The sequence below is a fragment of the Jatropha curcas genome, chromosome 3 (assembly GCF_041381405.1).
Source record: "Jatropha curcas cultivar XTBG-Jc1 chromosome 3, XTBG_Jcur_1.0, whole genome shotgun sequence".
Classification (NCBI taxonomy): Eukaryota; Viridiplantae; Streptophyta; class Magnoliopsida; order Malpighiales; family Euphorbiaceae; genus Jatropha; species Jatropha curcas.
Window position 1 is genome coordinate 21,636,173 of NC_143153.1, and position 12,996 is coordinate 21,649,168.

Below are 12,996 nucleotides of genomic sequence, written 5' to 3' on the forward strand. Positions count from 1 at the left end.
AGGTAAAATTTCCTTTATGAAAAGAACACCCAAAATAGAGAATGGAGTGAGTACAAAATTTAGAGGAAGATTATACAAAAATAGGGAAAGATATGATTGTTGAGAGGGCATTAAAAATATGCGTTGGCACGAGGTTTGAATGTCAACAATGTTAAAGTAGGCATGGCCACTGGTTGAATTTGAACTGAAATCGAACCATACCGTACTGTAGATAAATTGGTTTAAAGTTTTGAATCGGAACCGGCGATTCGAGGGTTAGTTAAGGTCCATGTAAATGTTAAATTTTAAACTTGAATCGGCCCGGTATCGACAGTTAATTGGCGATTTTGGTCCGGTTCAAATTGAAAGCCTTTCATTTTTATTTTAAAAATTATAATCACTTAGCCTATTTTATAAAATTTAATATATAATTATATTGTTTATTACAAATGGGAGTTTAACATTTTTTCCTTTTAAATATTTTACTTATTTCAAAATTACATTGTTTGAAGCATTTTAAAATTTTTCTTATAATTTATTTAATTAATAACATTTAGACAAAATAAAATGATAATTTATTCGATTATTTTATAAAATTAATTAATTTTATTACTTATATGATTAGGAGCATTCTCAAAGTTATTAAAATAAAGTTACCAACATTTTTTTTTTAAATTCACATTAATTTTTTCAGAAAAAAGATGCCTTAGAATCGAATTTTTATTTTTATTTTTTTTAAAATTAATATATATGTTGCTAGAGACCGGGATTTAAGGGTCGGTTCAGGTTCAATATTTTAAAAATCTTGAACTGCTGGTTTCATGAACCGAAACTAACGGTTCAATGAACCAGCCGTGCTTTTTTTTTTTTTGTGCTGAAATAGAAAATGAGGTGCACCATTGCTTCCATTTCTTTATATGTTGTTTCACTCCTGTTCCATTTTTTTTTTCCCAAAATCCTAAAAGGCTAAAATTAAACATTTATTATACAATTAGAACACATTGCATCTTATCTCGGAGATTTTAACTTTTTAGAAATGCTTATTTAGTTTAGCTTGGTTTCTACATCTTAACCGGTGGTGGAGCTAGACTTCACGTGTTGGGTGCTATTTCTTTTAAAATGAAATATATATATATATATAAAATTTTAGAGAAAAATTTGAATTTTGAATGATCTTGAGAGGCTAATATGAATATTTTATTTAGTATATAAAAAAATAAATTTTAAAAAATTGGGAGGCCCCGGATCAAGGCTCTATATATATCTCCTCTAATCTAAGCATTCAGTATTTTCAATTATGAATGGTTCAGTTCAGCTAGGTGGAACTGAATGTTCACTCCTAATTGATAGAAATGTACATTGAATAGGGATAGAGTATAAAAATATATTGATTATCATCTTCTGAAAATGAGAAAATGGATCTACTTTTATAGAAACATATTTTTATAAGATGAAATAGTTTGCATAAACTTTAATGAAATTGTAAGAAAGAGCCTCTGTTTCTTAACACGTGTTGGGAAAAAAAAAAAAAATCAACTTAGGATTCTAACAAGAGTAAAAAATGAAGTTACGAGATAGAAGTATTAGAATTAAAAATTAATATTTTTGCATTTTAACCTTGTGGCACTCTATAATTTAGGGGGGACTTATCATGCCTTTCTAATTATACAATTCAATAATAAGTTAGCCCCTTGCCACATGAGCAAAGAAAGCCTGAAATACAAATTATGGGTAAGTTTCGAAAGTTTCTCTTATGCTAAACATTAATAATTTTTTGTTGTAACTGATGCAGGATGTTATGTTCTTGCAGAAAGTTAGCTCTTGTAATTACTTTCAGTGGCTTGATGGACCTTGATAGACCTCAGCCTAAGCCGTTAAGGGTATATTCCAGAAGGTCCAAAGAAGAGCCCAAGATCAAAATGGGGATTGCTGCCTTGGGAATTAAGGGAGACACATCAGCCACACCAATGATTAGGACACCTGTCCAAATTCAGTTACAAACAAGGGGGTGATCGTGTATATAGTACAGCAGAGGCAAGGAGGAGGCATCGGATAAAAATATTCCTTTTTCATTTGTATTGTTGGAGAGCTACTGCAGGCTCTTGGCTTGATTCTTAGGATTCAAGAGTTTTCCCCTTTTGTTCTAGTTTCTGTTTTCTTTCTTCTTCACTTTTAACATCTGAAGATTGTAACCTGTTACACTTGACTCTGAATTAAAAATACAGATTTCTTCTTCTTCACTTTTTTTTTTTTTTTGGTTATTTCCTTACTCTATCAATTTGGTCCGACCTGCTCCTGGATTCCAATGACTACTACGCGATCTGATAGCCGTTTTGAACAGATAGAGAGGAATGTTTCCACCTTAGAGAACCGTATTAACTCCATCGACAACTCTCTCCAGACCTTACAAACAGAGCAGTCCAAAACCTTCCACACATTGGAAGCACGTCTCTCCTCATTTGACCAGAAATTTACCACCATTGAGACCCTACTCCATAACCTCTCTTCACAACATGTCACTCCTCAATCAGGTGACTCCTCAAACCCAAAACAGTGCACACCTTCTTCATCTTCTATACCCGACCCACTTTACACTCAACACCCCACTATCACTACCCCGCCTATAACCTTCAATAACCCACAGCCCACTAACCCGACAACTCATTCACAACCTTTCCACCAGATTCTCACCCATAAAAACTCAGACATTCCCCAGTTCCATGGAACAAATCTCGTCGGATGGTTTGCCCGAGTCGAACAATTTTTTGAGATTCACCATATCCAACCGGACCAACGTGTCTCCGCCGCCCTCGTTGCCATGGTCGGCGCACCCCTTCACTGGTTCCTCTGGATTCGCCAACGCAACCCTCAACTCACTTGGGAAATGTTAAAATCAGAGTTAACCCATCAATATGGTGGCGACATCGCCAACAACCCTTATGAACACTTGGCAGCAGTAAAACAAACTGGGTCTGTCGCTGCTTTCCTTGATGAATTTATCGCTCGCGCCACACAAGTCCCAGCCCTCTCCGATTGCCAGTATTTGGGGTATTTTCTGAACGGGTTGCGTAGTGACATCCGACTCCGTCTCCGCTCCAGGGATACCGTCGATCTCTACAATGCCATGAAGGTCTCGCGAGAAATTGAAAGAGAACTACGGTCATCTCCACTACCCAAGACATCAACCAGCTTCACCACCCAAACCCAACCACTTACCCAATTTGGCATTGGCCCAAAGACTACCAGCCCATCCTCTTACAAACCCACAGCCCATATCACTAGCCCCCAACCCAGAACTACCTCCACCAGCCCCATATCACCAGCTCATCCTTCTTCATCCATCAACGTTCCACTCTCCCTTCCAGCGCCACCCCACAAACCAGCCCCCACCACCCAAAACAACCGTAGCCGTGGCACTAGGCAATACTCTCATCAAGAGTACCAGGAGCTACGCGCCAAAGGCCTTTGTTTCAAATGTAAAAACCCTTACACCCCCCTTCATGAATGCCCACATAAATCCCTTCGAGCACTCATTGCGGGAGATGACGATACCCTTCCTATCAATAATGAGACCACTGAATCATCAGAAAATTCAGCATTGCTAAGCCCTATGGAGTGGGACGAGATTCACTTCTCCAATATTGAACTTCCTATGTGTTCCATTGGCGGTATCACCAGACCCAAGACAATGAAGTTACAAGGCGAAATTGCGGGTCACTCAGTAATACTAATGATTGATAGCGGAGCTAGCCATAATTTTATCTCCGCAGAACTCGCCCGACAATTGAACTTGAATGTATCTCCAACTCCAGTTTACTACGTCAAGTTAGGCGACGGGTACCGCGTTGCTGCTACTGGGGTCTGTATGGGTCTTGAGCTTCAAGTGAGTGCCATAACCCTCACAGCTGATTTCTACGTCTTTCCCCTTAATGGTGTGGATTTTATTCTTGGTATCGCTTGGCTTGAAACACTTGGGAATATTCAGCACAATTGGGCAACCATGACCATGACATTCCACCACCAAAATCAAACCATCACCCTCTCCGGTAACCCTTCTTTGTGCAAGACCCCTGCTTCTCCATACTCCCTCCACAAAACGACAGAAATCCTTTATTCTGTCCTGCTATGGCAATTGGAACCAACACAACCGCAGTCACACGCCTCCGCAAATCCCATACCTACAGCCCTGCAAGATTTGTTGCAACGATACTCCAAAGCTTTTGCCGAAATCCAGAACCTTCCCCCAGAGCGCATCTCAGACCACCAAATTCCTCTTAAACCAGGCCAAGGCCCTATATGTGTCAAACCCTACCGTTACGGTCATGTACAGAAGGACGAAATTGAGCGGTTAGTGGCTGAAATGGTAGCTGCCGGTATTATTAGGCACAGCAGCAGCCCCTTCTCTAGCCCAGTATTATTGGTCCGCAAAAAGGACGGGAGTTGGCATTTTTGTGTGGACTACCGTGAGCTCAACAAGGTAACAATACCCAATAAATATCCAATTCCAGTGATTCAGGAACTCTTGGATGAACTTCATGGGGCTCATATCTTCACAAAATTGGATTTAAAAACTGGGTTTCATCAGATTCGGGTTGCAGTTCCTGATATCCACAAAACCGCCTTTCGGACTCATTCGGGACATTACGAATTCATGGTTATGCCTTTCGGCCTTACCAACGCACCAGCAACCTTTGAGGCGGTTATGAATGACATTTTTCGTCCATACTTGCGACGGTTTGTGCTGGTTTTTTTTGACGACATTCTGATCTACAGCAATGACTAGGACTCTCACTTACAGCATCTCTCCACTGTTTTGCAAGTATTGATTGATAACCAGCTCCATCTCAACCAGAAGAAATGTTCATTTGGACAAACTTCAATTGAATACCTGGGGCACGTCATCTCAAGTACTGGTGTAGCTATGGACCCTGCAAAGATATCCAGTATTCTTCATTGGCCCATCCCAAAGTCAGTGAAAGCAGTCCGGGGGTTTCTTGGTTTGACAGGGTACTATCGGAAATTCATCCGACATTACGGCCAAATCGCTCAGCCATTAACAGCTTTGCTCAAGAAGGAGGCCTTAGATAAATTTTTCTGGACAGAGGCAGCCCAACAATCTTTTGATTTCCTCAAGCAAGCTGTCACATCTTCCCCAATTTTGGCAATGCCCAATTTTTCCCAACAATTTGTTGTAGAGTCAGATGCTTCGGGAAGCGGCGTAGGAGCTGTGTTAATGCAAAACTCAAGGCCAATCGCCTACTTCAGTAAAGTTACCTCAGATTGTTCCTCCAAACGATCAGCCTATGACAGTGAACTAATGGCTCTGGTACTTGCCATCCGGCATTGGAGGCCCTACCTCATAGGGCGGCATTTCTTGGTTCGAACAGATCACCGAAGCCTTCGCCACCTTCTCAATCAGTCCATTACTACACCAGCGCAACAATATTGGATTTCCAAGCTTATGGGGTATGATTGCTCGATTGAATATAAACCAGGCAAACAAAATAGAGCAGCTGATGCCTTATCTCGTAGTCAAGGGGAGGTCTACCTCCTTTCACTTTCCATTCCACAATGGGTTGATTGGGAGGAAATACACAAGGAAATTATGGCTGACTCGTACATCACAGATATACTTACAGCCATGAAAGGAACAAATCCGCCAAGGCATTACAGTTTGGTTCATGGTCAGTTGTTCTTCAAAGGCCGTCTAGTTCTACCAGCTGCCTCACGATGGGTTCCTAAGCTGATCTCTGAGTTTCATTCCACTCCAACCGGTGGCCATTCTGGAGCATATAGAACATACAGGCGCATTGCATCGAATTTCTATTGGAAGGGAATGATGCGCACCGTTCAAAAACAAGTGGCTGAATGTCTCACCTGCCAACAACAAAAATATGAAGCTCAAAGTCCAGCTGGTCTCCTCCAACCCCTTCCAATTCCAAGTCTTATATGGGCAGACATCTCCTTGGATTTCATAACTGGGTTGCCTAAGTCCAATGGGTTTGATTGTCTCATGGTGGTAGTGGACCGACTATCCAAGTATGCACACTTCATTCCACTCCGGCATCCTTTCACTGCCAAGAAGGTGGCTGCCATCTTCGCCAATGAAATCATCAGACTACATGGCCTGCCACATTCCATAATTAGTGATTGAGATCCCTTGTTTCTTAGCAACTTTTGGGGTGAACTATTTCGACTACATGGAACCAAACTTAAGTTCAGCTCAGCCTATCATCCGCAAACCGATGGTCAGACGGAAGTATTGAACCGTAGCCTAGAAGCCTATTTGAGGTGTTTTTGTTCTGAACAGCCACATACTTGGAGCAAATGGGTGAGTTGGGCCGAGTATTCATACAACACAAGCTTCCAAAGCTCAGCTGGCACCACACCATTCGAAGTAGTCTATGGCAGGCCACCTCCAACATTGCAGCAATTTCTTCCGGGGGAAACCAAAGTGGAAGAGGTAGCCACTTACTTGCTCAGTAGAGATGAGATCCTTCGCAAATTAAAACTCAACCTCCTCCGCGCACAGCAAATGATGGTGAAATTTGCTAATCAACACCGTAGAGATGTTGAATATCAAGTTGGAGATAGAGTTTTTCTGAAACTCCAACAATATCGTCAAATGTCAGTTCAAAATCGGCCTCATGCCAAGCTTGCTGCACGCTACTACGGGCCATTCGAAATTATAGGTCGAATTGGGAAAGTCGCCTATAAACTCCTGTTGCCAAATACATCTAAAATACATCCCGTATTCCACGTGTCACAACTGAAAAGGGTTATAGGAGATCACAAGCCTATAACGGATCTTCCTGTGGGTTTACCCATTGATGAAGAACCCATGGTTGAACCAGAGCAGATTGTGTTGTCCAAAACCATCACCAGAGATAATACAGCTATTAGACAGGTCCTGATTAAATGGAAAGGGCGACCCATGGAAGAGGCCACATGGATGGATGCGTCCGACATTGCGGGCCAGTTTCCTCAATTCAGCCTTGAGGACAAGGCACATACTCAAGCGGGTGGTATTGATAGACCTCAGCCTAAGCCGTTAAGGGTATATTCCAGAAGGTCCAAAGAAGAGCCCAAGATCAAAATGGGGATTGCTGCCTTGGGAATTAAGGGAGACACATCAGCCACACCAATGATTAGGACACCTGTCCAAATTCAGTTACAAACAAGGGGGTGATCGTGTATATAGTACAGCAGAGGCAAGGAGGAGGCATCGGATAAAAATATTCCTTTTTCATTTGTATTGTTGGAGAGCTACTGCAGGCTCTTGGCTTGATTCTTAGGATTCAAGAGTTTTCCCCTTTTGTTCTAGTTTCTGTTTTCTTTCTTCTTCACTTTTAACATCTGAAGATTGTAACCTGTTACACTTGACTCTGAATTAAAAATACAGATTTCTTCTTCTTCACTTTTTTTTTTTTTTGGTTATTTCCTTACTCTATCAGACCTCTTTATAATCACATTCACCATGTAACCATAGGATCAATGAGGAAGATTAAAGAAATGGATGAAGAAAAGAAAAGGAAAAAAAAAAAAAAAGAAAGGGCATTGCTGCAAAATTATATGTGCAGTTGTTTGTATTGTGTTTCTGTTAGCTTTTAGGGAATTGTTTATTCCTTTAGCCCAAATAAGGGATTGAATACACGAATTGATGGTTTTTAATGCAGGGTCATTTAGCAGTTTGGCTTATAGCAGTAGGGGGATGGAAAATTTGATAGTTGGGCTACAGATGAATTTGTAACAGACCCTGCGAATTCTTTAATTTTATAACCACCTGCTAATGTAATGGAATTGACTATTTATGTATTAAGTTCATTTTGTGCAATTTGTGATTAGCAATTTTTTTGGAGCATCTGTCAGTAAATAAATAATGCATTGGCTAAAAAGAAAAGACAGAACATATGATATTGGACTTAATTATCATTACACACTGAACAGTGAAGCAAATACTTAGAAGTAGCTGGCCAAAATACATTGTGAATGTATGCAGGAAGCAAAAAGGCTACACCAGCAAAAGTATTTTACCACTCTTGCTACAAAATCAGTTGATGACTGAAAGAAATTCTGTGTTCTTTGTTGTACTTGTATTTCCTATCAAAATATCAGTAAAAGCTTATTAATTACACAAATTTAATTGAAGTCTGTGGATTTAGATTGTCACCTCTCAGTGCACTCCTAATTTTTTCAGAATTACAAAGGATATGATAACTTGGAGTATATTTTTTGAGCCTCTTATTAATGTCACATTGCTTGACTGTGTTACTTGTGATACATTGACTGAGGTGGCATTGTTAGACACATTTGCTAGAGTTGCTGTGTTATTTTGGCAAAACAGAATATTACCATTAACGTGTTACTTTGATTATAAATTAACAATTACAGTTTATGAATTAACTCTTACTAGCTGTAATTCAATATGAAAGATCTTATACTTGAGAAGAAGAGCCTCTTTTTGCAGGGCAGGTCCTTTTGTTATGACCAAGGTGCTTGCATAGTCCACACTTCATTTGGATGGCATTTTGTTGATAGTATTTATTTTCCTCCAACTTCTCATTTGCATCGGTGAAATATTACATATCCATGTACTAGCAAATTTTCTCATTACCGTCTGTCTTTCCATTAGCTTTGTCCTTATCTTTTTTAATCATAGTGATTATTGACTTAAATCTAGCAGCTAGAATCAAGCCATTAATGGAGCTCCTGCAACTTCCTAGAACTTCCTAGAATCATGTCCTTCAACTTATCCTTCAACATTACCTTAATGGAGCTCTTGCAACTTCCTAGAACTTTTTTCTTCTCTCCTGACCCCTCCATTTTTTTTCTACCAGTTAGTCCGTATATGCCTTGCACACATCCTATGCTCAACTTCAGACAACTCTTGCTGGATAGCCTTATCACGGCCCTTCGTAAAATACATTTTGGAAATAATACACATAATTAATAAATGTAAATATTGATTAAAAATAGAAACAAAATAGAAAACAGAATGAAAATGCTATCATTTTGCATATATGTTACAATATTCCATTCCAACCCTGTTGTAATGCCCGAATCTTGCTTCAGTATAGACATAAACCATAGCCAATTCTTTGTGTTTTTAATATCCACAACTGCTCATGCAATAGGAAACATCTGGTTATTCTCATCCTTAGAAACAGTAATAAGAAGTTGTCCTCCACCTAGACCTTTTAAAAAACATCCATCTAATCCAATAATAGGTCTGCAATCCTAATAGAAAATCTTGCTTCAGTGCCTCACACACATGCATAGCCTCTTAAATCTTTGGTCCCACTCTCTAACCTCTTACTTTTTTGCAAAACAAGTAGATCCAGGGTTAGATCTCCTAATTTCAATAGTATAATCATGGATCTTTGGTTTAACATCTTCAGATTCATCACCATCCATCACTGTCACTTTCACCCTCATCACCACCTCAATCATCAAATGAGCTATCGCTGTTGCCCCAATTGCATTGGCTATATTGATAGTAGAATCAGCCCTAGTACTAACCCTACTGTGCTCCCCACATTACTGCTATGGACCATATTTGTGTCCTCATTTTGACTAACATCGTTCTCATTTATATTTTTACCCCCAATCCCAGGCTGTAATTGCTCCTTAACACCCATTCCCCTACTTTCATTTACTACATTATTGGTCTCCTTAACTGCATTTTCACCCTCCTTAAATACCCCATCTATATTTGCTTCCACATTTACTACTGGTTGTCCTCAGGCCCTAGCACTAGAGGTACTTGAACAATAGGGGTGTGCATGGGTCCGGTTGGGATGGAAATTCATAATTTTCAGTCCCATCCCAAAATATCTGGATGTAAAAAATAGAGTCATAATTTCGTCCCAATAGATATGTAGTCCCGTCCCATCTCATCCCATTTTTTGGAAGGGGACGGACATAAATTTGGGTATATGGGACAAGACGGAATGGGTCAGTAATCAATTTGAATTTTCCGTAGTCTTACTAAATTATTTTGCATAAAAAAAAGATAAACAAATTATTATATTCATCAATTACAGTCAAACAAAATTCATTTATATAAGTTTGAGTAAAAAAAAAAGAATAAATCAAATAATTAATTCAATCATTAACGATCTACTACTAAAGTTATAATAGAAGATTTTTAAGTAGTTATGTTCAAGTTAAAAAAGCTTTAAATATAATAAAATAAAATAATGCAAAAATTATATACAATTTAACTTTATATGTATTTTATGACTTTTAACTCGTCATTGTTTTTGTCACTGTTGTCTTTAATTTGATTTAAATTCGAGACTTTCATAATTTAATTTTGAATATCTTTTGAAAAATAAATAATGATAACATTAAGCATAACCAATAATCCAACAATCAGATTAATTGAAGTTAATATTTTCTCTTGTATTGATTAATCTTTCAATTTTGTTTAATAGAAAAAAAATTTATTAAAAAAAAAATTTACTGAACACGTACTGTGGAATAACAGAGGAAAAATCTATGTTGAAAATTATGTTTAGTTACTTGATTTATTTTATATTTAAAAATGCATATTATTTTCGTATTATTATTACTTTAATATGGTATCATAAAAAAAACTATAAGTAAAAGAGATGAAATGATTTTTAGGGGCATAATTTGAAATTCATAAAAAAAGACAACTAAAATTTTAAAGAAAAAATGGAACGAGAATTTCCAATTTTTAGATCGGGATGAGATGGGACAAAACTTGGGTCAGTACAGACCGGTTTCAATCAAAGAACCAGTCCCGTCCCATAAATACTTTTAAGACAAGATTCAAGATGGGATTATGAAATTAATATAGGATTTTTCTCGAGATGGAAAATTCGGGACGGTTTTCAGGAACGGTTTGGGATTCCCATAGTCCCGTGCACACCCCTATTGAACAACATCAGGGTCATGTATAAAATGCTCTACACACAACTCAAGCGTGCTTCAATCTTCCAATAGGTCACGTTCAAACAACACATCAACATCATTTTTAATCCAAGTAAAAATCTCAATCCAATGTACCACCTCCTATAAATTGCATGTATATTACTATAACCTAAATCACTAGCCCTCTACTCTAAGTCAACAAGAGACAACCTATCTGGGTCCAAATCTTCCTCCAAAGTCACATTTCCCCTAATGTATCTAATAAAAGGGTCATCAACCATAATCCTACCATGGAACCATCTCACATTTAGATTTTTGTCAACCATTTGCAAATACAATGTACATTTTATATATACAGTATCAAACACATTCACAACCACTAATACAAAAGAAAACAATTTGAAGACAACCACATCAATACATAAAAAATTACTTTGGCTCTTTTTATATACACGAGAAGTGTCACGCTTGACTTCAACCACTATAGGAATTGTCTGCTTTGGATCAAGTCAATTCCATCTGATACTGGATTGGTAAGACCCACAGGAGGTCATCCATTCTAAGATTTCCGTTAAGCGAGCACGTTTAACTCTTCTAACTCTCCAATCTATTTCACCAAAAGAAGCCTCCAATGATTAGTTTCCCCTTTTTTGATATATGATCCAATTCATTTCTGTATCCCGCATTCTACTACGCATAGCTAGCCTGTCATCCTAAAAGCTAGCATACTCGCCTGTCAGGATAGCTTTGCAGGTCGGGATGTCAGAAAAAGCACAAAAAAGGACCACAATGGAAATCTCAGAAAGCAATGCATACTACAAAAACATAACACAAGCTAAAAACCACACTTTATACATTGAACAAAAAGAACCACCACTGTATTACATATAACACCACAAAAAGCGAGGGTAAAGTTTCGAGAGTTAACTGACCTCTAAGTTCTTCAATTTCACATTTTAACCACTAAATGCAGTCAAATTCAGATGGAATATGCAGCATGATATGAAGAAACTTCAACAATTGATGCTCTTGTCCCTCTTAGTATACTCGATGAACATCAATTTTTACTATACTCTAAACCCTATGCTCTGAATCAGTAGTTAGTACAGTGAGAGGAAGAGGAGAATGTTGAACACTGGAAACTTGTACGGTTTCTCGCCCAATTTTCATTTGGAGGGAAATATTTGGTCTTCGCTAAGTTGGCGTACACATGGCATAATAGATTGGCCACATCGTCCATGTCATTGTTTGAAATTCATAAACTCAAATTTTATGAATTAATTTTTAGGGGCATAATTTGATATTCATAAAAAAAAAAAAAAAAGACAACTAATCTTAAAGAAAAAATGGGACGAGAATTTCCAATTTTTGGATCAGGATGAGATGGGACGAAACTTGGTTCAGTACGGACCTGTTGACGCGTGTCTTTTATACCCCGCCTGATCCAATGATGATACGAGGATGCAAAATGAACGGGTTAATGCCATCTAGAAGTCTTTTAATCCAAGGATAAATCAAACCAATTTTAAGTTTCTGGTTGGGTTAGTCGTGTCACCCAACTGTCAGTCGTGTCACCCAACTGTCAGTCGTGTCACCCAACTGCCAGTCGTGTCACCCCACTGTCAGTCGTGTCACCCCACTGCCAGTCGTGTCACCCAACTGTCAGTCGTGTCACCCCACTGTGAGTCGTGTCACCCAACTGCCAGTTGTGTCACCCCACTGCCGGTCGTGTCACCCAACTGTCACTCGTGTCACCCCACTGCCAGTCGTGTCACCCCACTGCCAGTCGCGTCACCCCACTGCCAGTCGCGTCACGCGACTGCCAGTCGCATCACCCCACTGCCAGTCGCGTCACCCCACTGTGAAAATGAGCTGCGTGATGCAGCTACAGTAGCGTGACGCAGCTATGTCCTGACCTTCCCGGAAAATCACCTCGAGAGCTTGGCACCAGCGCCCTGGTCAACGTTTGGTCAGAGTATCCCAATCCCCGAGCCTGCTCCGTTTAGTCTTGTGATTCATTCAAGTTCTTTGGATTCAATTTCTGATTCATATTTGGTTGGGATGGCTGATAACACTGTGAATGAGACGGGTTTCTCTCCAGCCCAGATAAGCACCATT